A 15,107-nucleotide genomic window follows, 5' to 3' on the forward strand; every position below is an offset into this window, starting at 1 on the left:
ACAAAAGGAAATTTTGGAGGAATCACCCCCAGCTCACTAAACATAAAAGTCATGAAAGCAGAAATGCAATCGCCTGCGGCCACACCACCTTGAATAAGCCTGATCTCGTCTGATCTCAGAAGCTAAGCAATGTTGGGCTTGGTTAGTACTTGGATGGGAGACCACCTGGGAATATCAAGTGCTGCAGGCATTACATTTTACAATTGAAATGTGTGGAGGACAAAAGGAAATTTTGGAGGAATCACCCCCAGCTCACTAAACATAAAAGTCATGAAAGCAGAAATGCAATCGCCTGCGGCCACACCACCTTGAATAAGCCTGATCTCGTCTGATCTCAGAAGCTAAGCAATGTTGGGCTTGGTTAGTACTTGGATGGGAGACCACCTGGGAATATCAAGTGCTGCAGGCATTACATTTTACAATTGAAATGTGTGGAGGACAAAAGGAAATTTTGGAGGAATCACCCCCAGCTCACTAAACATAAAAGTCATGAAAGCAGAAATGCAATCGCCTGCGGCCACACCACCTTGAATAAGCCTGATCTCGTCTGATCTCAGAAGCTAAGCAATGTTGGGCTTGGTTAGTACTTGGATGGGAGACCACCTGGGAATATCAAGTGCTGCAGGCATTACATTTTACAATTGAAATGTGTGGAGGACAAAAGGAAATTTTGGAGGAATCACCCCCAGCTCACTAAACATAAAAGTCATGAAAGCAGAAATGCAATCGCCTGCGGCCACACCACCTTGAATAAGCCTGATCTCGTCTGATCTCAGAAGCTAAGCAATGTTGGGCTTGGTTAGTACTTGGATGGGAGACCACCTGGGAATATCAAGTGCTGCAGGCATTACATTTTACAATTGAAATGTGTGGAGGACAAAAGGAAATTTTGGAGGAATCACCCCCAGCTCACTAAACATAAAAGTCATGAAAGCAGAAATGCAATCGCCTGCGGCCACACCACCTTGAATAAGCCTGATCTCGTCTGATCTCAGAAGCTAAGCAATGTTGGGCTTGGTTAGTACTTGGATGGGAGACCACCTGGGAATATCAAGTGCTGCAGGCATTACATTTTTGGCATTACATTTTACAATTGAAATGTGTGGAGGACAAAAGGAAATTTTGGAGGAATCACCCCCAGCTCACTAAACATAAAAGTCATGAAAGCAGAAATGCAATCGCCTGCGGCCACACCACCTTGAATAAGCCTGATCTCGTCTGATCTCAGAAGCTAAGCAATGTTGGGCTTGGTTAGTACTTGGATGGGAGACCACCTGGGAATATCAAGTGCTGCAGGCATTACATTTTACAATTGAAATGTGTGGAGGACAAAAGGAAATTTTGGAGGAATCACCCCCAGCTCACTAAACATAAAAGTCATGAAAGCAGAAATGCAATCGCCTGCGGCCACACCACCTTGAATAAGCCTGATCTCGTCTGATCTCAGAAGCTAAGCAATGTTGGGCTTGGTTAGTACTTGGATGGGAGACCACCTGGGAATATCAAGTGCTGCAGGCATTACATTTTTGTAATTACATTTTACAATTGAAATGTGTGGAGGACAAAAGGAAATTTTGGAGGAATCACCCCCAGCTCACTAAACATAAAAGTCATGAAAGCAGAAATGCAATCGCCTGCGGCCACACCACCTTGAATAAGCCTGATCTCGTCTGATCTCAGAAGCTAAGCAATGTTGGGCTTGGTTAGTACTTGGATGGGAGACCACCTGGGAATATCAAGTGCTGCAGGCATTACATTTTACAATTGAAATGTGTGGAGGACAAAAGGAAATTTTGGAGGAATCACCCCCAGCTCACTAAACATAAAAGTCATGAAAGCAGAAATGCAATCGCCTGCGGCCACACCACCTTGAATAAGCCTGATCTCGTCTGATCTCAGAAGCTAAGCAATGTTGGGCTTGGTTAGTACTTGGATGGGAGACCACCTGGGAATATCAAGTGCTGCAGGCATTACATTTTACAATTGAAATGTGTGGAGGACAAAAGGAAATTTTGGAGGAATCACCCCCAGCTCACTAAACATAAAAGTCATGAAAGCAGAAATGCAATCGCCTGCGGCCACACCACCTTGAATAAGCCTGATCTCGTCTGATCTCAGAAGCTAAGCAATGTTGGGCTTGGTTAGTACTTGGATGGGAGACCACCTGGGAATATCAAGTGCTGCAGGCATTACATTTTACAATTGAAATGTGTGGAGGACAAAAGGAAATTTTGGAGGAATCACCCCCAGCTCACTAAACATAAAAGTCATGAAAGCAGAAATGCAATCGCCTGCGGCCACACCACCTTGAATAAGCCTGATCTCGTCTGATCTCAGAAGCTAAGCAATGTTGGGCTTGGTTAGTACTTGGATGGGAGACCACCTGGGAATATCAAGTGCTGCAGGCATTACATTTTACAATTGAAATGTGTGGAGGACAAAAGGAAATTTTGGAGGAATCACCCCCAGCTCACTAAACATAAAAGTCATGAAAGCAGAAATGCAATCGCCTGCGGCCACACCACCTTGAATAAGCCTGATCTCGTCTGATCTCAGAAGCTAAGCAATGTTGGGCTTGGTTAGTACTTGGATGGGAGACCACCTGGGAATATCAAGTGCTGCAGGCATTACATTTTACAATTGAAATGTGTGGAGGACAAAAGGAAATTTTGGAGGAATCACCCCCAGCTCACTAAACATAAAAGTCATGAAAGCAGAAATGCAATCGCCTGCGGCCACACCACCTTGAATAAGCCTGATCTCGTCTGATCTCAGAAGCTAAGCAATGTTGGGCTTGGTTAGTACTTGGATGGGAGACCACCTGGGAATATCAAGTGCTGCAGGCATTACATTTTACAATTGAAATGTGTGGAGGACAAAAGGAAATTTTGGAGGAATCACCCCCAGCTCACTAAACATAAAAGTCATGAAAGCAGAAATGCAATCGCCTGCGGCCACACCACCTTGAATAAGCCTGATCTCGTCTGATCTCAGAAGCTAAGCAATGTTGGGCTTGGTTAGTACTTGGATGGGAGACCACCTGGGAATATCAAGTGCTGCAGGCATTACATTTTACAATTGAAATGTGTGGAGGACAAAAGGAAATTTTGGAGGAATCACCCCCAGCTCACTAAACATAAAAGTCATGAAAGCAGAAATGCAATCGCCTGCGGCCACACCACCTTGAATAAGCCTGATCTCGTCTGATCTCAGAAGCTAAGCAATGTTGGGCTTGGTTAGTACTTGGATGGGAGACCACCTGGGAATATCAAGTGCTGCAGGCATTACATTTTACAATTGAAATGTGTGGAGGACAAAAGGAAATTTTGGAGGAATCACCCCCAGCTCACTAAACATAAAAGTCATGAAAGCAGAAATGCAATCGCCTGCGGCCACACCACCTTGAATAAGCCTGATCTCGTCTGATCTCAGAAGCTAAGCAATGTTGGGCTTGGTTAGTACTTGGATGGGAGACCACCTGGGAATATCAAGTGCTGCAGGCATTACATTTTACAATTGAAATGTGTGGAGGACAAAAGGAAATTTTGGAGGAATCACCCCCAGCTCACTAAACATAAAAGTCATGAAAGCAGAAATGCAATCGCCTGCGGCCACACCACCTTGAATAAGCCTGATCTCGTCTGATCTCAGAAGCTAAGCAATGTTGGGCTTGGTTAGTACTTGGATGGGAGACCACCTGGGAATATCAAGTGCTGCAGGCATTACATTTTACAATTGAAATGTGTGGAGGACAAAAGGAAATTTTGGAGGAATCACCCCCAGCTCACTAAACATAAAAGTCATGAAAGCAGAAATGCAATCGCCTGCGGCCACACCACCTTGAATAAGCCTGATCTCGTCTGATCTCAGAAGCTAAGCAATGTTGGGCTTGGTTAGTACTTGGATGGGAGACCACCTGGGAATATCAAGTGCTGCAGGCATTACATTTTACAATTGAAATGTGTGGGGGACAAAAGGAAATTTTGGAGGAATCACCCCCAGCTCACTAAACATAAAAGTCATGAAAGCAGAAATGCAATCGCCTGCGGCCACACCACCTTGAATAAGCCTGATCTCGTCTGATCTCAGAAGCTAAGCAATGTTGGGCTTGGTTAGTACTTGGATGGGAGACCACCTGGGAATATCAAGTGCTGCAGGCATTACATTTTACAATTGAAATGTGTGGAGGACAAAAGGAAATTTTGGAGGAATCACCCCCAGCTCACTAAACATAAAAGTCATGAAAGCAGAAATGCAATCGCCTGCGGCCACACCACCTTGAATAAGCCTGATCTCGTCTGATCTCAGAAGCTAAGCAATGTTGGGCTTGGTTAGTACTTGGATGGGAGACCACCTGGGAATATCAAGTGCTGCAGGCATTACATTTTACAATTGAAATGTGTGGAGGACAAAAGGAAATTTTGGAGGAATCACCCCCAGCTCACTAAACATAAAAGTCATGAAAGCAGAAATGCAATCGCCTGCGGCCACACCACCTTGAATAAGCCTGATCTCGTCTGATCTCAGAAGCTAAGCAATGTTGGGCTTGGTTAGTACTTGGATGGGAGACCACCTGGGAATATCAAGTGCTGCAGGCATTACATTTTACAATTGAAATGTGTGGAGGACAAAAGGAAATTTTGGAGGAATCACCCCCAGCTCACTAAACATAAAAGTCATGAAAGCAGAAATGCAATCGCCTGCGGCCACACCACCTTGAATAAGCCTGATCTCGTCTGATCTCAGAAGCTAAGCAATGTTGGGCTTGGTTAGTACTTGGATGGGAGACCACCTGGGAATATCAAGTGCTGCAGGCATTACATTTTACAATTGAAATGTGTGGAGGACAAAAGGAAATTTTGGAGGAATCACCCCCAGCTCACTAAACATAAAAGTCATGAAAGCAGAAATGCAATCGCCTGCGGCCACACCACCTTGAATAAGCCTGATCTCGTCTGATCTCAGAAGCTAAGCAATGTTGGGCTTGGTTAGTACTTGGATGGGAGACCACCTGGGAATATCAAGTGCTGCAGGCATTACATTTTACAATTGAAATGTGTGGAGGACAAAAGGAAATTTTGGAGGAATCACCCCCAGCTCACTAAACATAAAAGTCATGAAAGCAGAAATGCAATCGCCTGCGGCCACACCACCTTGAATAAGCCTGATCTCGTCTGATCTCAGAAGCTAAGCAATGTTGGGCTTGGTTAGTACTTGGATGGGAGACCACCTGGGAATATCAAGTGCTGCAGGCATTACATTTTTGGCATTACATTTTACAATTGAAATGTGTGGAGGACAAAAGGAAATTTTGGAGGAATCACCCCCAGCTCACTAAACATAAAAGTCATGACAGCAGAAATGCAATCGCCTGCGGCCACACCACCTTGAATAAGCCTGATCTCGTCTGATCTCAGAAGCTAAGCAATGTTGGGCTTGGTTAGTACTTGGATGGGAGACCACCTGGGAATATCAAGTGCTGCAGGCATTACATTTTTGTAATTACATTTTACAATTGAAATGTGTGGAGGACAAAAGGAAATTTTGGAGGAATCACCCCCAGCTCACTAAACATAAAAGTCATGAAAGCAGAAATGCAATCGCCTGCGGCCACACCACCTTGAATAAGCCTGATCTCGTCTGATCTCAGAAGCTAAGCAATGTTGGGCTTGGTTAGTACTTGGATGGGAGACCACCTGGGAATATCAAGTGCTGCAGGCATTACATTTTACAATTGAAATGTGTGGAGGACAAAAGGAAATTTTGGAGGAATCACCCCCAGCTCACTAAACATAAAAGTCATGAAAGCAGAAATGCAATCGCCTGCGGCCACACCACCTTGAATAAGCCTGATCTCGTCTGATCTCAGAAGCTAAGCAATGTTGGGCTTGGTTAGTACTTGGATGGGAGACCACCTGGGAATATCAAGTGCTGCAGGCATTACATTTTTGTAATTACATTTTACAATTGAAATGTGTGGAGGACAAAAGGAAATTTTGGAGGAATCACCCCCAGCTCACTAAACATAAAAGTCATGAAAGCAGAAATGCAATCGCCTGCGGCCACACCACCTTGAATAAGCCTGATCTCGTCTGATCTCAGAAGCTAAGCAATGTTGGGCTTGGTTAGTACTTGGATGGGAGACCACCTGGGAATATCAAGTGCTGCAGGCATTACATTTTTGTAATTACATTTTACAATTGAAATGTGTGGAGGACAAAAGGAAATTTTGGAGGAATCACCCCCAGCTCACTAAACATAAAAGTCATGAAAGCAGAAATGCAATCGCCTGCGGCCACACCACCTTGAATAAGCCTGATCTCGTCTGATCTCAGAAGCTAAGCAATGTTGGGCTTGGTTAGTACTTGGATGGGAGACCACCTGGGAATATCAAGTGCTGCAGGCATTACATTTTACAATTGAAATGTGTGGAGGACAAAAGGAAATTTTGGAGGAATCACCCCCAGCTCACTAAACATAAAAGTCATGAAAGCAGAAATGCAATCGCCTGCGGCCACACCACCTTGAATAAGCCTGATCTCGTCTGATCTCAGAAGCTAAGCAATGTTGGGCTTGGTTAGTACTTGGATGGGAGACCACCTGGGAATATCAAGTGCTGCAGGCATTACATTTTACAATTGAAATGTGTGGAGGACAAAAGGAAATTTTGGAGGAATCACCCCCAGCTCACTAAACATAAAAGTCATGAAAGCAGAAATGCAATCGCCTGCGGCCACACCACCTTGAATAAGCCTGATCTCGTCTGATCTCAGAAGCTAAGCAATGTTGGGCTTGGTTAGTACTTGGATGGGAGACCACCTGGGAATATCAAGTGCTGCAGGCATTACATTTTACAATTGAAATGTGTGGAGGACAAAAGGAAATTTTGGAGGAATCACCCCCAGCTCACTAAACATAAAAGTCATGAAAGCAGAAATGCAATCGCCTGCGGCCACACCACCTTGAATAAGCCTGATCTCGTCTGATCTCAGAAGCTAAGCAATGTTGGGCTTGGTTAGTACTTGGATGGGAGACCACCTGGGAATATCAAGTGCTGCAGGCATTACATTTTACAATTGAAATGTGTGGAGGACAAAAGGAAATTTTGGAGGAATCACCCCCAGCTCACTAAACATAAAAGTCATGAAAGCAGAAATGCAATCGCCTGCGGCCACACCACCTTGAATAAGCCTGATCTCGTCTGATCTCAGAAGCTAAGCAATGTTGGGCTTGGTTAGTACTTGGATGGGAGACCACCTGGGAATATCAAGTGCTGCAGGCATTACATTTTACAATTGAAATGTGTGGAGGACAAAAGGAAATTTTGGAGGAATCACCCCCAGCTCACTAAACATAAAAGTCATGAAAGCAGAAATGCAATCGCCTGCGGCCACACCACCTTGAATAAGCCTGATCTCGTCTGATCTCAGAAGCTAAGCAATGTTGGGCTTGGTTAGTACTTGGATGGGAGACCACCTGGGAATATCAAGTGCTGCAGGCATTACATTTTACAATTGAAATGTGTGGAGGACAAAAGGAAATTTTGGAGGAATCACCCCCAGCTCACTAAACATAAAAGTCATGAAAGCAGAAATGCAATCGCCTGCGGCCACACCACCTTGAATAAGCCTGATCTCGTCTGATCTCAGAAGCTAAGCAATGTTGGGCTTGGTTAGTACTTGGATGGGAGACCACCTGGGAATATCAAGTGCTGCAGGCATTACATTTTACAATTGAAATGTGTGGAGGACAAAAGGAAATTTTGGAGGAATCACCCCCAGCTCACTAAACATAAAAGTCATGAAAGCAGAAATGCAATCGCCTGCGGCCACACCACCTTGAATAAGCCTGATCTCGTCTGATCTCAGAAGCTAAGCAATGTTGGGCTTGGTTAGTACTTGGATGGGAGACCACCTGGGAATATCAAGTGCTGCAGGCATTACATTTTTCAATTGAAATGTGTGGAGGACAAAAGGAAATTTTGGAGGAATCACCCCCAGCTCACTAAACATAAAAGTCATGAAAGCAGAAATGCAATCGCCTGCGGCCACACCACCTTGAATAAGCCTGATCTCGTCTGATCTCAGAAGCTAAGCAATGTTGGGCTTGGTTAGTACTTGGATGGGAGACCACCTGGGAATATCAAGTGCTGCAGGCATTACATTTTTGTAATTACATTTTACAATTGAAATGTGTGGAGGACAAAAGGAAATTTTGGAGGAATCACCCCCAGCTCACTAAACATAAAAGTCATGAAAGCAGAAATGCAATCGCCTGCGGCCACACCACCTTGAATAAGCCTGATCTCGTCTGATCTCAGAAGCTAAGCAATGTTGGGCTTGGTTAGTACTTGGATGGGAGACCACCTGGGAATATCAAGTGCTGCAGGCATTACATTTTTGTAATTACATTTTACAATTGAAATGTGTGGAGGACAAAAGGAAATTTTGGAGGAATCACCCCCAGCTCACTAAACATAAAAGTCATGAAAGCAGAAATGCAATCGCCTGCGGCCACACCACCTTGAATAAGCCTGATCTCGTCTGATCTCAGAAGCTAAGCAATGTTGGGCTTGGTTAGTACTTGGATGGGAGACCACCTGGGAATATCATGTGCTGCAGGCATTACATTTTACAATTGAAATGTGTGGAGGACAAAAGGAAATTTTGGAGGAATCACCCCCAGCTCACTAAACATAAAAGTCATGAAAGCAGAAATGCAATCGCCTGCGGCCACACCACCTTGAATAAGCCTGATCTCGTCTGATCTCAGAAGCTAAGCAATGTTGGGCTTGGTTAGTACTTGGATGGGAGACCACCTGGGAATATCAAGTGCTGCAGGCATTACATTTTACAATTGAAATGTGTGGAGGACAAAAGGAAATTTTGGAGGAATCACCCCCAGCTCACTAAACATAAAAGTCATGAAAGCAGAAATGCAATCGCCTGCGGCCACACCACCTTGAATAAGCCTGATCTCGTCTGATCTCAGAAGCTAAGCAATGTTGGGCTTGGTTAGTACTTGGATGGGAGACCACCTGGGAATATCAAGTGCTGCAGGCATTACATTTTTGTAATTACATTTTACAATTGAAATGTGTGGAGGACAAAAGGAAATTTTGGAGGAATCACCCCCAGCTCACTAAACATAAAAGTCATGAAAGCAGAAATGCAATCGCCTGCGGCCACACCACCTTGAATAAGCCTGATCTCGTCTGATCTCAGAAGCTAAGCAATGTTGGGCTTGGTTAGTACTTGGATGGGAGACCACCTGGGAATATCAAGTGCTGCAGGCATTACATTTTACAATTGAAATGTGTGGAGGACAAAAGGAAATTTTGGAGGAATCACCCCCAGCTCACTAAACATAAAAGCCATGAAAGCAGAAATGCAATCGCCTGCGGCCACACCACCTTGAATAAGCCTGATCTCGTCTGATCTCAGAAGCTAAGCAATGTTGGGCTTGGTTAGTACTTGGATGGGAGACCACCTGGGAATATCAAGTGCTGCAGGCATTACATTTTACAATTGAAATGTGTGGAGGACAAAAGGAAATTTTGGAGGAATCACCCCCAGCTCACTAAACATAAAAGTCATGAAAGCAGAAATGCAATCGCCTGCGGCCACACCACCTTGAATAAGCCTGATCTCGTCTGATCTCAGAAGCTAAGCAATGTTGGGCTTGGTTAGTACTTGGATGGGAGACCACCTGGGAATATCAAGTGCTGCAGGCATTACATTTTACAATTGAAATGTGTGGAGGACAAAAGGAAATTTTGGAGGAATCACCCCCAGCTCACTAAACATAAAAGTCATGAAAGCAGAAATGCAATCGCCTGCGGCCACACCACCTTGAATAAGCCTGATCTCGTCTGATCTCAGAAGCTAAGCAATGTTGGGCTTGGTTAGTACTTGGATGGGAGACCACCTGGGAATATCAAGTGCTGCAGGCATTACATTTTACAATTGAAATGTGTGGAGGACAAAAGGAAATTTTGGAGGAATCACCCCCAGCTCACTAAACATAAAAGTCATGAAAGCAGAAATGCAATCGCCTGCGGCCACACCACCTTGAATAAGCCTGATCTCGTCTGATCTCAGAAGCTAAGCAATGTTGGGCTTGGTTAGTACTTGGATGGGAGACCACCTGGGAATATCAAGTGCTGCAGGCATTACATTTTTGTAATTACATTTTACAATTGAAATGTGTGGAGGACAAAAGGAAATTTTGGAGGAATCACCCCCAGCTCACTAAACATAAAAGTCATGAAAGCAGAAATGCAATCGCCTGCGGCCACACCACCTTGAATAAGCCTGATCTCGTCTGATCTCAGAAGCTAAGCAATGTTGGGCTTGGTTAGTACTTGGATGGGAGACCACCTGGGAATATCAAGTGCTGCAGGCATTACATTTTACAATTGAAATGTGTGGAGGACAAAAGGAAATTTTGGAGGAATCACCCCCAGCTCACTAAACATAAAAGTCATGAAAGCAGAAATGCAATCGCCTGCGGCCACACCACCTTGAATAAGCCTGATCTCGTCTGATCTCAGAAGCTAAGCAATGTTGGGCTTGGTTAGTACTTGGATGGGAGACCACCTGGGAATATCAAGTGCTGCAGGCATTACATTTTACAATTGAAATGTGTGGAGGACAAAAGGAAATTTTGGAGGAATCACCCCCAGCTCACTAAACATAAAAGTCATGAAAGCAGAAATGCAATCGCCTGCGGCCACACCACCTTGAATAAGCCTGATCTCGTCTGATCTCAGAAGCTAAGCAATGTTGGGCTTGGTTAGTACTTGGATGGGAGACCACCTGGGAATATCAAGTGCTGCAGGCATTACATTTTACAATTGAAATGTGTGGAGGACAAAAGGAAATTTTGGAGGAATCACCCCCAGCTCACTAAACATAAAAGTCATGAAAGCAGAAATGCAATCGCCTGCGGCCACACCACCTTGAATAAGCCTGATCTCGTCTGATCTCAGAAGCTAAGCAATGTTGGGCTTGGTTAGTACTTGGATGGGAGACCACCTGGGAATATCAAGTGCTGCAGGCATTACATTTTTGTAATTACATTTTACAATTGAAATGTGTGGAGGACAAAAGGAAATTTTGGAGGAATCACCCCCAGCTCACTAAACATAAAAGTCATGAAAGCAGAAATGCAATCGCCTGCGGCCACACCACCTTGAATAAGCCTGATCTCGTCTGATCTCAGAAGCTAAGCAATGTTGGGCTTGGTTAGTACTTGGATGGGAGACCACCTGGGAATATCAAGTGCTGCAGGCATTACATTTTACAATTGAAATGTGTGGAGGACAAAAGGAAATTTTGGAGGAATCACCCCCAGCTCACTAAACATAAAAGTCATGAAAGCAGAAATGCAATCGCCTGCGGCCACACCACCTTGAATAAGCCTGATCTCGTCTGATCTCAGAAGCTAAGCAATGTTGGGCTTGGTTAGTACTTGGATGGGAGACCACCTGGGAATATCAAGTGCTGCAGGCATTACATTTTACAATTGAAATGTGTGGAGGACAAAAGGAAATTTTGGAGGAATCACCCCCAGCTCACTAAACATAAAAGTCATGAAAGCAGAAATGCAATCGCCTGCGGCCACACCACCTTGAATAAGCCTGATCTCGTCTGATCTCAGAAGCTAAGCAATGTTGGGCTTGGTTAGTACTTGGATGGGAGACCACCTGGGAATATCAAGTGCTGCAGGCATTACATTTTACAATTGAAATGTGTGGAGGACAAAAGGAAATTTTGGAGGAATCACCCCCAGCTCACTAAACATAAAAGTCATGAAAGCAGAAATGCAATCGCCTGCGGCCACACCACCTTGAATAAGCCTGATCTCGTCTGATCTCAGAAGCTAAGCAATGTTGGGCTTGGTTAGTACTTGGATGGGAGACCACCTGGGAATATCAAGTGCTGCAGGCATTACATTTTACAATTGAAATGTGTGGAGGACAAAAGGAAATTTTGGAGGAATCACCCCCAGCTCACTAAACATAAAAGTCATGAAAGCAGAAATGCAATCGCCTGCGGCCACACCACCTTGAATAAGCCTGATCTCGTCTGATCTCAGAAGCTAAGCAATGTTGGGCTTGGTTAGTACTTGGATGGGAGACCACCTGGGAATATCAAGTGCTGCAGGCATTACATTTTACAATTGAAATGTGTGGAGGACAAAAGGAAATTTTGGAGGAATCACCCCCAGCTCACTAAACATAAAAGTCATGAAAGCAGAAATGCAATCGCCTGCGGCCACACCACCTTGAATAAGCCTGATCTCGTCTGATCTCAGAAGCTAAGCAATGTTGGGCTTGGTTAGTACTTGGATGGGAGACCACCTGGGAATATCAAGTGCTGCAGGCATTACATTTTACAATTGAAATGTGTGGAGGACAAAAGGAAATTTTGGAGGAATCACCCCCAGCTCACTAAACATAAAAGTCATGAAAGCAGAAATGCAATCGCCTGCGGCCACACCACCTTGAATAAGCCTGATCTCGTCTGATCTCAGAAGCTAAGCAATGTTGGGCTTGGTTAGTACTTGGATGGGAGACCACCTGGGAATATCAAGTGCTGCAGGCATTACATTTTACAATTGAAATGTGTGGAGGACAAAAGGAAATTTTGGAGGAATCACCCCCAGCTCACTAAACATAAAAGTCATGAAAGCAGAAATGCAATCGCCTGCGGCCACACCACCTTGAATAAGCCTGATCTCGTCTGATCTCAGAAGCTAAGCAATGTTGGGCTTGGTTAGTACTTGGATGGGAGACCACCTGGGAATATCAAGTGCTGCAGGCATTACATTTTACAATTGAAATGTGTGGAGGACAAAAGGAAATTTTGGAGGAATCACCCCCAGCTCACTAAACATAAAAGTCATGAAAGCAGAAATGCAATCGCCTGCGGCCACACCACCTTGAATAAGCCTGATCTCGTCTGATCTCAGAAGCTAAGCAATGTTGGGCTTGGTTAGTACTTGGATGGGAGACCACCTGGGAATATCAAGTGCTGCAGGCATTACATTTTACAATTGAAATGTGTGGAGGACAAAAGGAAATTTTGGAGGAATCACCCCCAGCTCACTAAACATAAAAGTCATGAAAGCAGAAATGCAATCGCCTGCGGCCACACCACCTTGAATAAGCCTGATCTCGTCTGATCTCAGAAGCTAAGCAATGTTGGGCTTGGTTAGTACTTGGATGGGAGACCACCTGGGAATATCAAGTGCTGCAGGCATTACATTTTACAATTGAAATGTGTGGAGGACAAAAGGAAATTTTGGAGGAATCACCCCCAGCTCACTAAACATAAAAGTCATGAAAGCAGAAATGCAATCGCCTGCGGCCACACCACCTTGAATAAGCCTGATCTCGTCTGATCTCAGAAGCTAAGCAATGTTGGGCTTGGTTAGTACTTGGATGGGAGACCACCTGGGAATATCAAGTGCTGCAGGCATTACATTTTACAATTGAAATGTGTGGAGGACAAAAGGAAATTTTGGAGGAATCACCCCCAGCTCACTAAACATAAAAGTCATGAAAGCAGAAATGCAATCGCCTGCGGCCACACCACCTTGAATAAGCCTGATCTCGTCTGATCTCAGAAGCTAAGCAATGTTGGGCTTGGTTAGTACTTGGATGGGAGACCACCTGGGAATATCAAGTGCTGCAGGCATTACATTTTACAATTGAAATGTGTGGAGGACAAAAGGAAATTTTGGAGGAATCACCCCCAGCTCACTAAACATAAAAGTCATGAAAGCAGAAATGCAATCGCCTGCGGCCACACCACCTTGAATAAGCCTGATCTCGTCTGATCTCAGAAGCTAAGCAATGTTGGGCTTGGTTAGTACTTGGATGGGAGACCACCTGGGAATATCAAGTGCTGCAGGCATTACATTTTACAATTGAAATGTGTGGAGGACAAAAGGAAATTTTGGAGGAATCACCCCCAGCTCACTAAACATAAAAGTCATGAAAGCAGAAATGCAATCGCCTGCGGCCACACCACCTTGAATAAGCCTGATCTCGTCTGATCTCAGAAGCTAAGCAATGTTGGGCTTGGTTAGTACTTGGATGGGAGACCACCTGGGAATATCAAGTGCTGCAGGCATTACATTTTACAATTGAAATGTGTGGAGGACAAAAGGAAATTTTGGAGGAATCACCCCCAGCTCACTAAACATAAAAGTCATGAAAGCAGAAATGCAATCGCCTGCGGCCACACCACCTTGAATAAGCCTGATCTCGTCTGATCTCAGAAGCTAAGCAATGTTGGGCTTGGTTAGTACTTGGATGGGAGACCACCTGGGAATATCAAGTGCTGCAGGCATTACATTTTACAATTGAAATGTGTGGAGGACAAAAGGAAATTTTGGAGGAATCACCCCCAGCTCACTAAACATAAAAGTCATGAAAGCAGAAATGCAATCGCCTGCGGCCACACCACCTTGAATAAGCCTGATCTCGTCTGATCTCAGAAGCTAAGCAATGTTGGGCTTGGTTAGTACTTGGATGGGAGACCACCTGGGAATATCAAGTGCTGCAGGCATTACATTTTTGTAATTACATTTTACAATTGAAATGTGTGGAGGACAAAAGGAAATTTTGGAGGAATCACCCCCAGCTCACTAAACATAAAAGTCATGAAAGCAGAAATGCAATCGCCTGCGGCCACACCACCTTGAATAAGCCTGATCTCGTCTGATCTCAGAAGCTAAGCAATGTTGGGCTTGGTTAGTACTTGGATGGGAGACCACCTGGGAATATCAAGTGCTGCAGGCATTACATTTTACAATTGAAATGTGTGGAGGACAAAAGGAAATTTTGGAGGAATCACCCCCAGCTCACTAAACATAAAAGTCATGAAAGCAGAAATGCAATCGCCTGCGGCCACACCACCTTGAATAAGCCTGATCTCGTCTGATCTCAGAAGCTAAGCAATGTTGGGCTTGGTTAGTACTTGGATGGGAGACCACCTGGGAATATCAAGTGCTGCAGGCATTACATTTTTGTAATTACATTTTACAATTGAAATGTGTGGAGGACAAAAGGAAATTTTGGAGGAATCACCCCCAGC

The 15,107-nt window shown here is 44.4% G+C and overlaps 68 non-coding genes across 68 annotated transcripts; all 68 read left to right on the forward strand.

Moving 5' to 3' along the window:
* The first annotated feature begins 71 nt into the window (after positions 1 to 71).
* LOC131729184 (5S ribosomal RNA) lies at positions 72 to 190 on the forward strand. The gene has a single exon (XR_009323135.1). It is a non-coding gene; the product is annotated as a 5S ribosomal RNA (ribosomal RNA).
* A 100-nt stretch (positions 191 to 290) lies between these two features.
* On the forward strand, positions 291 to 409 carry LOC131729185 (5S ribosomal RNA). Its single transcript, XR_009323136.1, has one exon. It is a non-coding gene; the product is annotated as a 5S ribosomal RNA (ribosomal RNA).
* Positions 410 to 509: 100 nt separating this feature from the next.
* Positions 510 to 628, forward strand: LOC131729186 (5S ribosomal RNA). Its single transcript, XR_009323137.1, has one exon. It is a non-coding gene; the product is annotated as a 5S ribosomal RNA (ribosomal RNA).
* A 100-nt stretch (positions 629 to 728) lies between these two features.
* Positions 729 to 847, forward strand: LOC131729188 (5S ribosomal RNA). The gene has a single exon (XR_009323139.1). It is a non-coding gene; the product is annotated as a 5S ribosomal RNA (ribosomal RNA).
* Positions 848 to 947: 100 nt separating this feature from the next.
* On the forward strand, positions 948 to 1,066 carry LOC131729189 (5S ribosomal RNA). The gene has a single exon (XR_009323140.1). It is a non-coding gene; the product is annotated as a 5S ribosomal RNA (ribosomal RNA).
* A 114-nt stretch (positions 1,067 to 1,180) lies between these two features.
* On the forward strand, positions 1,181 to 1,299 carry LOC131729190 (5S ribosomal RNA). Its single transcript, XR_009323141.1, has one exon. It is a non-coding gene; the product is annotated as a 5S ribosomal RNA (ribosomal RNA).
* A 100-nt stretch (positions 1,300 to 1,399) lies between these two features.
* On the forward strand, positions 1,400 to 1,518 carry LOC131729191 (5S ribosomal RNA). Its single transcript, XR_009323142.1, has one exon. It is a non-coding gene; the product is annotated as a 5S ribosomal RNA (ribosomal RNA).
* A 114-nt stretch (positions 1,519 to 1,632) lies between these two features.
* LOC131729192 (5S ribosomal RNA) lies at positions 1,633 to 1,751 on the forward strand. Its single transcript, XR_009323143.1, has one exon. It is a non-coding gene; the product is annotated as a 5S ribosomal RNA (ribosomal RNA).
* Positions 1,752 to 1,851: 100 nt separating this feature from the next.
* Positions 1,852 to 1,970, forward strand: LOC131729193 (5S ribosomal RNA). Its single transcript, XR_009323144.1, has one exon. It is a non-coding gene; the product is annotated as a 5S ribosomal RNA (ribosomal RNA).
* A 100-nt stretch (positions 1,971 to 2,070) lies between these two features.
* Positions 2,071 to 2,189, forward strand: LOC131729194 (5S ribosomal RNA). Its single transcript, XR_009323145.1, has one exon. It is a non-coding gene; the product is annotated as a 5S ribosomal RNA (ribosomal RNA).
* Positions 2,190 to 2,289: 100 nt separating this feature from the next.
* Positions 2,290 to 2,408, forward strand: LOC131729195 (5S ribosomal RNA). Its single transcript, XR_009323146.1, has one exon. It is a non-coding gene; the product is annotated as a 5S ribosomal RNA (ribosomal RNA).
* Positions 2,409 to 2,508: 100 nt separating this feature from the next.
* LOC131729196 (5S ribosomal RNA) lies at positions 2,509 to 2,627 on the forward strand. The gene has a single exon (XR_009323147.1). It is a non-coding gene; the product is annotated as a 5S ribosomal RNA (ribosomal RNA).
* Positions 2,628 to 2,727: 100 nt separating this feature from the next.
* LOC131729197 (5S ribosomal RNA) lies at positions 2,728 to 2,846 on the forward strand. The gene has a single exon (XR_009323148.1). It is a non-coding gene; the product is annotated as a 5S ribosomal RNA (ribosomal RNA).
* A 100-nt stretch (positions 2,847 to 2,946) lies between these two features.
* On the forward strand, positions 2,947 to 3,065 carry LOC131729199 (5S ribosomal RNA). Its single transcript, XR_009323150.1, has one exon. It is a non-coding gene; the product is annotated as a 5S ribosomal RNA (ribosomal RNA).
* Positions 3,066 to 3,165: 100 nt separating this feature from the next.
* Positions 3,166 to 3,284, forward strand: LOC131729200 (5S ribosomal RNA). Its single transcript, XR_009323151.1, has one exon. It is a non-coding gene; the product is annotated as a 5S ribosomal RNA (ribosomal RNA).
* Positions 3,285 to 3,384: 100 nt separating this feature from the next.
* On the forward strand, positions 3,385 to 3,503 carry LOC131729201 (5S ribosomal RNA). The gene has a single exon (XR_009323152.1). It is a non-coding gene; the product is annotated as a 5S ribosomal RNA (ribosomal RNA).
* Positions 3,504 to 3,603: 100 nt separating this feature from the next.
* LOC131729202 (5S ribosomal RNA) lies at positions 3,604 to 3,722 on the forward strand. Its single transcript, XR_009323153.1, has one exon. It is a non-coding gene; the product is annotated as a 5S ribosomal RNA (ribosomal RNA).
* Positions 3,723 to 3,822: 100 nt separating this feature from the next.
* On the forward strand, positions 3,823 to 3,941 carry LOC131729203 (5S ribosomal RNA). Its single transcript, XR_009323154.1, has one exon. It is a non-coding gene; the product is annotated as a 5S ribosomal RNA (ribosomal RNA).
* Positions 3,942 to 4,041: 100 nt separating this feature from the next.
* LOC131729204 (5S ribosomal RNA) lies at positions 4,042 to 4,160 on the forward strand. Its single transcript, XR_009323155.1, has one exon. It is a non-coding gene; the product is annotated as a 5S ribosomal RNA (ribosomal RNA).
* Positions 4,161 to 4,260: 100 nt separating this feature from the next.
* LOC131729205 (5S ribosomal RNA) lies at positions 4,261 to 4,379 on the forward strand. Its single transcript, XR_009323156.1, has one exon. It is a non-coding gene; the product is annotated as a 5S ribosomal RNA (ribosomal RNA).
* A 100-nt stretch (positions 4,380 to 4,479) lies between these two features.
* Positions 4,480 to 4,598, forward strand: LOC131729206 (5S ribosomal RNA). The gene has a single exon (XR_009323157.1). It is a non-coding gene; the product is annotated as a 5S ribosomal RNA (ribosomal RNA).
* Positions 4,599 to 4,698: 100 nt separating this feature from the next.
* LOC131729207 (5S ribosomal RNA) lies at positions 4,699 to 4,817 on the forward strand. The gene has a single exon (XR_009323158.1). It is a non-coding gene; the product is annotated as a 5S ribosomal RNA (ribosomal RNA).
* A 100-nt stretch (positions 4,818 to 4,917) lies between these two features.
* On the forward strand, positions 4,918 to 5,036 carry LOC131729208 (5S ribosomal RNA). The gene has a single exon (XR_009323159.1). It is a non-coding gene; the product is annotated as a 5S ribosomal RNA (ribosomal RNA).
* A 100-nt stretch (positions 5,037 to 5,136) lies between these two features.
* Positions 5,137 to 5,255, forward strand: LOC131729210 (5S ribosomal RNA). Its single transcript, XR_009323161.1, has one exon. It is a non-coding gene; the product is annotated as a 5S ribosomal RNA (ribosomal RNA).
* A 114-nt stretch (positions 5,256 to 5,369) lies between these two features.
* On the forward strand, positions 5,370 to 5,488 carry LOC131729211 (5S ribosomal RNA). The gene has a single exon (XR_009323162.1). It is a non-coding gene; the product is annotated as a 5S ribosomal RNA (ribosomal RNA).
* A 114-nt stretch (positions 5,489 to 5,602) lies between these two features.
* Positions 5,603 to 5,721, forward strand: LOC131729212 (5S ribosomal RNA). The gene has a single exon (XR_009323163.1). It is a non-coding gene; the product is annotated as a 5S ribosomal RNA (ribosomal RNA).
* A 100-nt stretch (positions 5,722 to 5,821) lies between these two features.
* On the forward strand, positions 5,822 to 5,940 carry LOC131729213 (5S ribosomal RNA). The gene has a single exon (XR_009323164.1). It is a non-coding gene; the product is annotated as a 5S ribosomal RNA (ribosomal RNA).
* Positions 5,941 to 6,054: 114 nt separating this feature from the next.
* Positions 6,055 to 6,173, forward strand: LOC131729214 (5S ribosomal RNA). The gene has a single exon (XR_009323165.1). It is a non-coding gene; the product is annotated as a 5S ribosomal RNA (ribosomal RNA).
* A 114-nt stretch (positions 6,174 to 6,287) lies between these two features.
* Positions 6,288 to 6,406, forward strand: LOC131729215 (5S ribosomal RNA). The gene has a single exon (XR_009323166.1). It is a non-coding gene; the product is annotated as a 5S ribosomal RNA (ribosomal RNA).
* Positions 6,407 to 6,506: 100 nt separating this feature from the next.
* Positions 6,507 to 6,625, forward strand: LOC131729216 (5S ribosomal RNA). The gene has a single exon (XR_009323167.1). It is a non-coding gene; the product is annotated as a 5S ribosomal RNA (ribosomal RNA).
* Positions 6,626 to 6,725: 100 nt separating this feature from the next.
* On the forward strand, positions 6,726 to 6,844 carry LOC131729217 (5S ribosomal RNA). The gene has a single exon (XR_009323168.1). It is a non-coding gene; the product is annotated as a 5S ribosomal RNA (ribosomal RNA).
* A 100-nt stretch (positions 6,845 to 6,944) lies between these two features.
* On the forward strand, positions 6,945 to 7,063 carry LOC131729218 (5S ribosomal RNA). Its single transcript, XR_009323169.1, has one exon. It is a non-coding gene; the product is annotated as a 5S ribosomal RNA (ribosomal RNA).
* Positions 7,064 to 7,163: 100 nt separating this feature from the next.
* Positions 7,164 to 7,282, forward strand: LOC131729219 (5S ribosomal RNA). The gene has a single exon (XR_009323170.1). It is a non-coding gene; the product is annotated as a 5S ribosomal RNA (ribosomal RNA).
* Positions 7,283 to 7,382: 100 nt separating this feature from the next.
* Positions 7,383 to 7,501, forward strand: LOC131729221 (5S ribosomal RNA). Its single transcript, XR_009323172.1, has one exon. It is a non-coding gene; the product is annotated as a 5S ribosomal RNA (ribosomal RNA).
* A 100-nt stretch (positions 7,502 to 7,601) lies between these two features.
* LOC131729222 (5S ribosomal RNA) lies at positions 7,602 to 7,720 on the forward strand. Its single transcript, XR_009323173.1, has one exon. It is a non-coding gene; the product is annotated as a 5S ribosomal RNA (ribosomal RNA).
* Positions 7,721 to 7,820: 100 nt separating this feature from the next.
* LOC131729223 (5S ribosomal RNA) lies at positions 7,821 to 7,939 on the forward strand. The gene has a single exon (XR_009323174.1). It is a non-coding gene; the product is annotated as a 5S ribosomal RNA (ribosomal RNA).
* Positions 7,940 to 8,039: 100 nt separating this feature from the next.
* Positions 8,040 to 8,158, forward strand: LOC131729224 (5S ribosomal RNA). The gene has a single exon (XR_009323175.1). It is a non-coding gene; the product is annotated as a 5S ribosomal RNA (ribosomal RNA).
* A 114-nt stretch (positions 8,159 to 8,272) lies between these two features.
* LOC131729225 (5S ribosomal RNA) lies at positions 8,273 to 8,391 on the forward strand. The gene has a single exon (XR_009323176.1). It is a non-coding gene; the product is annotated as a 5S ribosomal RNA (ribosomal RNA).
* A 114-nt stretch (positions 8,392 to 8,505) lies between these two features.
* Positions 8,506 to 8,624, forward strand: LOC131728975 (5S ribosomal RNA). The gene has a single exon (XR_009322975.1). It is a non-coding gene; the product is annotated as a 5S ribosomal RNA (ribosomal RNA).
* A 100-nt stretch (positions 8,625 to 8,724) lies between these two features.
* On the forward strand, positions 8,725 to 8,843 carry LOC131729227 (5S ribosomal RNA). The gene has a single exon (XR_009323178.1). It is a non-coding gene; the product is annotated as a 5S ribosomal RNA (ribosomal RNA).
* Positions 8,844 to 8,943: 100 nt separating this feature from the next.
* LOC131729228 (5S ribosomal RNA) lies at positions 8,944 to 9,062 on the forward strand. Its single transcript, XR_009323179.1, has one exon. It is a non-coding gene; the product is annotated as a 5S ribosomal RNA (ribosomal RNA).
* A 114-nt stretch (positions 9,063 to 9,176) lies between these two features.
* Positions 9,177 to 9,295, forward strand: LOC131729229 (5S ribosomal RNA). Its single transcript, XR_009323180.1, has one exon. It is a non-coding gene; the product is annotated as a 5S ribosomal RNA (ribosomal RNA).
* Positions 9,296 to 9,395: 100 nt separating this feature from the next.
* Positions 9,396 to 9,514, forward strand: LOC131729230 (5S ribosomal RNA). Its single transcript, XR_009323181.1, has one exon. It is a non-coding gene; the product is annotated as a 5S ribosomal RNA (ribosomal RNA).
* Positions 9,515 to 9,614: 100 nt separating this feature from the next.
* LOC131729231 (5S ribosomal RNA) lies at positions 9,615 to 9,733 on the forward strand. The gene has a single exon (XR_009323182.1). It is a non-coding gene; the product is annotated as a 5S ribosomal RNA (ribosomal RNA).
* A 100-nt stretch (positions 9,734 to 9,833) lies between these two features.
* Positions 9,834 to 9,952, forward strand: LOC131729233 (5S ribosomal RNA). Its single transcript, XR_009323184.1, has one exon. It is a non-coding gene; the product is annotated as a 5S ribosomal RNA (ribosomal RNA).
* A 100-nt stretch (positions 9,953 to 10,052) lies between these two features.
* Positions 10,053 to 10,171, forward strand: LOC131729234 (5S ribosomal RNA). The gene has a single exon (XR_009323185.1). It is a non-coding gene; the product is annotated as a 5S ribosomal RNA (ribosomal RNA).
* A 114-nt stretch (positions 10,172 to 10,285) lies between these two features.
* On the forward strand, positions 10,286 to 10,404 carry LOC131729235 (5S ribosomal RNA). The gene has a single exon (XR_009323186.1). It is a non-coding gene; the product is annotated as a 5S ribosomal RNA (ribosomal RNA).
* Positions 10,405 to 10,504: 100 nt separating this feature from the next.
* Positions 10,505 to 10,623, forward strand: LOC131729236 (5S ribosomal RNA). The gene has a single exon (XR_009323187.1). It is a non-coding gene; the product is annotated as a 5S ribosomal RNA (ribosomal RNA).
* Positions 10,624 to 10,723: 100 nt separating this feature from the next.
* On the forward strand, positions 10,724 to 10,842 carry LOC131729237 (5S ribosomal RNA). The gene has a single exon (XR_009323188.1). It is a non-coding gene; the product is annotated as a 5S ribosomal RNA (ribosomal RNA).
* Positions 10,843 to 10,942: 100 nt separating this feature from the next.
* Positions 10,943 to 11,061, forward strand: LOC131729238 (5S ribosomal RNA). Its single transcript, XR_009323189.1, has one exon. It is a non-coding gene; the product is annotated as a 5S ribosomal RNA (ribosomal RNA).
* A 114-nt stretch (positions 11,062 to 11,175) lies between these two features.
* On the forward strand, positions 11,176 to 11,294 carry LOC131729239 (5S ribosomal RNA). Its single transcript, XR_009323190.1, has one exon. It is a non-coding gene; the product is annotated as a 5S ribosomal RNA (ribosomal RNA).
* Positions 11,295 to 11,394: 100 nt separating this feature from the next.
* Positions 11,395 to 11,513, forward strand: LOC131729240 (5S ribosomal RNA). The gene has a single exon (XR_009323191.1). It is a non-coding gene; the product is annotated as a 5S ribosomal RNA (ribosomal RNA).
* A 100-nt stretch (positions 11,514 to 11,613) lies between these two features.
* On the forward strand, positions 11,614 to 11,732 carry LOC131729241 (5S ribosomal RNA). The gene has a single exon (XR_009323192.1). It is a non-coding gene; the product is annotated as a 5S ribosomal RNA (ribosomal RNA).
* A 100-nt stretch (positions 11,733 to 11,832) lies between these two features.
* Positions 11,833 to 11,951, forward strand: LOC131729242 (5S ribosomal RNA). Its single transcript, XR_009323193.1, has one exon. It is a non-coding gene; the product is annotated as a 5S ribosomal RNA (ribosomal RNA).
* A 100-nt stretch (positions 11,952 to 12,051) lies between these two features.
* Positions 12,052 to 12,170, forward strand: LOC131729244 (5S ribosomal RNA). Its single transcript, XR_009323195.1, has one exon. It is a non-coding gene; the product is annotated as a 5S ribosomal RNA (ribosomal RNA).
* A 100-nt stretch (positions 12,171 to 12,270) lies between these two features.
* On the forward strand, positions 12,271 to 12,389 carry LOC131729245 (5S ribosomal RNA). Its single transcript, XR_009323196.1, has one exon. It is a non-coding gene; the product is annotated as a 5S ribosomal RNA (ribosomal RNA).
* Positions 12,390 to 12,489: 100 nt separating this feature from the next.
* LOC131729246 (5S ribosomal RNA) lies at positions 12,490 to 12,608 on the forward strand. Its single transcript, XR_009323197.1, has one exon. It is a non-coding gene; the product is annotated as a 5S ribosomal RNA (ribosomal RNA).
* Positions 12,609 to 12,708: 100 nt separating this feature from the next.
* Positions 12,709 to 12,827, forward strand: LOC131729247 (5S ribosomal RNA). The gene has a single exon (XR_009323198.1). It is a non-coding gene; the product is annotated as a 5S ribosomal RNA (ribosomal RNA).
* Positions 12,828 to 12,927: 100 nt separating this feature from the next.
* LOC131729248 (5S ribosomal RNA) lies at positions 12,928 to 13,046 on the forward strand. Its single transcript, XR_009323199.1, has one exon. It is a non-coding gene; the product is annotated as a 5S ribosomal RNA (ribosomal RNA).
* Positions 13,047 to 13,146: 100 nt separating this feature from the next.
* Positions 13,147 to 13,265, forward strand: LOC131729249 (5S ribosomal RNA). Its single transcript, XR_009323200.1, has one exon. It is a non-coding gene; the product is annotated as a 5S ribosomal RNA (ribosomal RNA).
* A 100-nt stretch (positions 13,266 to 13,365) lies between these two features.
* LOC131729250 (5S ribosomal RNA) lies at positions 13,366 to 13,484 on the forward strand. Its single transcript, XR_009323201.1, has one exon. It is a non-coding gene; the product is annotated as a 5S ribosomal RNA (ribosomal RNA).
* Positions 13,485 to 13,584: 100 nt separating this feature from the next.
* On the forward strand, positions 13,585 to 13,703 carry LOC131729251 (5S ribosomal RNA). Its single transcript, XR_009323202.1, has one exon. It is a non-coding gene; the product is annotated as a 5S ribosomal RNA (ribosomal RNA).
* Positions 13,704 to 13,803: 100 nt separating this feature from the next.
* LOC131729252 (5S ribosomal RNA) lies at positions 13,804 to 13,922 on the forward strand. Its single transcript, XR_009323203.1, has one exon. It is a non-coding gene; the product is annotated as a 5S ribosomal RNA (ribosomal RNA).
* A 100-nt stretch (positions 13,923 to 14,022) lies between these two features.
* On the forward strand, positions 14,023 to 14,141 carry LOC131729253 (5S ribosomal RNA). Its single transcript, XR_009323204.1, has one exon. It is a non-coding gene; the product is annotated as a 5S ribosomal RNA (ribosomal RNA).
* A 100-nt stretch (positions 14,142 to 14,241) lies between these two features.
* Positions 14,242 to 14,360, forward strand: LOC131729255 (5S ribosomal RNA). The gene has a single exon (XR_009323206.1). It is a non-coding gene; the product is annotated as a 5S ribosomal RNA (ribosomal RNA).
* Positions 14,361 to 14,460: 100 nt separating this feature from the next.
* Positions 14,461 to 14,579, forward strand: LOC131729256 (5S ribosomal RNA). The gene has a single exon (XR_009323207.1). It is a non-coding gene; the product is annotated as a 5S ribosomal RNA (ribosomal RNA).
* Positions 14,580 to 14,693: 114 nt separating this feature from the next.
* LOC131729257 (5S ribosomal RNA) lies at positions 14,694 to 14,812 on the forward strand. Its single transcript, XR_009323208.1, has one exon. It is a non-coding gene; the product is annotated as a 5S ribosomal RNA (ribosomal RNA).
* A 100-nt stretch (positions 14,813 to 14,912) lies between these two features.
* Positions 14,913 to 15,031, forward strand: LOC131729258 (5S ribosomal RNA). The gene has a single exon (XR_009323209.1). It is a non-coding gene; the product is annotated as a 5S ribosomal RNA (ribosomal RNA).
* The last annotated feature ends 76 nt before the right edge of the window (positions 15,032 to 15,107 follow it).

The sequence above is a fragment of the Acipenser ruthenus genome, unplaced genomic scaffold (assembly GCF_902713425.1).
Source record: "Acipenser ruthenus unplaced genomic scaffold, fAciRut3.2 maternal haplotype, whole genome shotgun sequence".
In the NCBI taxonomy this organism is placed as follows: domain Eukaryota; kingdom Metazoa; phylum Chordata; class Actinopteri; order Acipenseriformes; family Acipenseridae; genus Acipenser; species Acipenser ruthenus.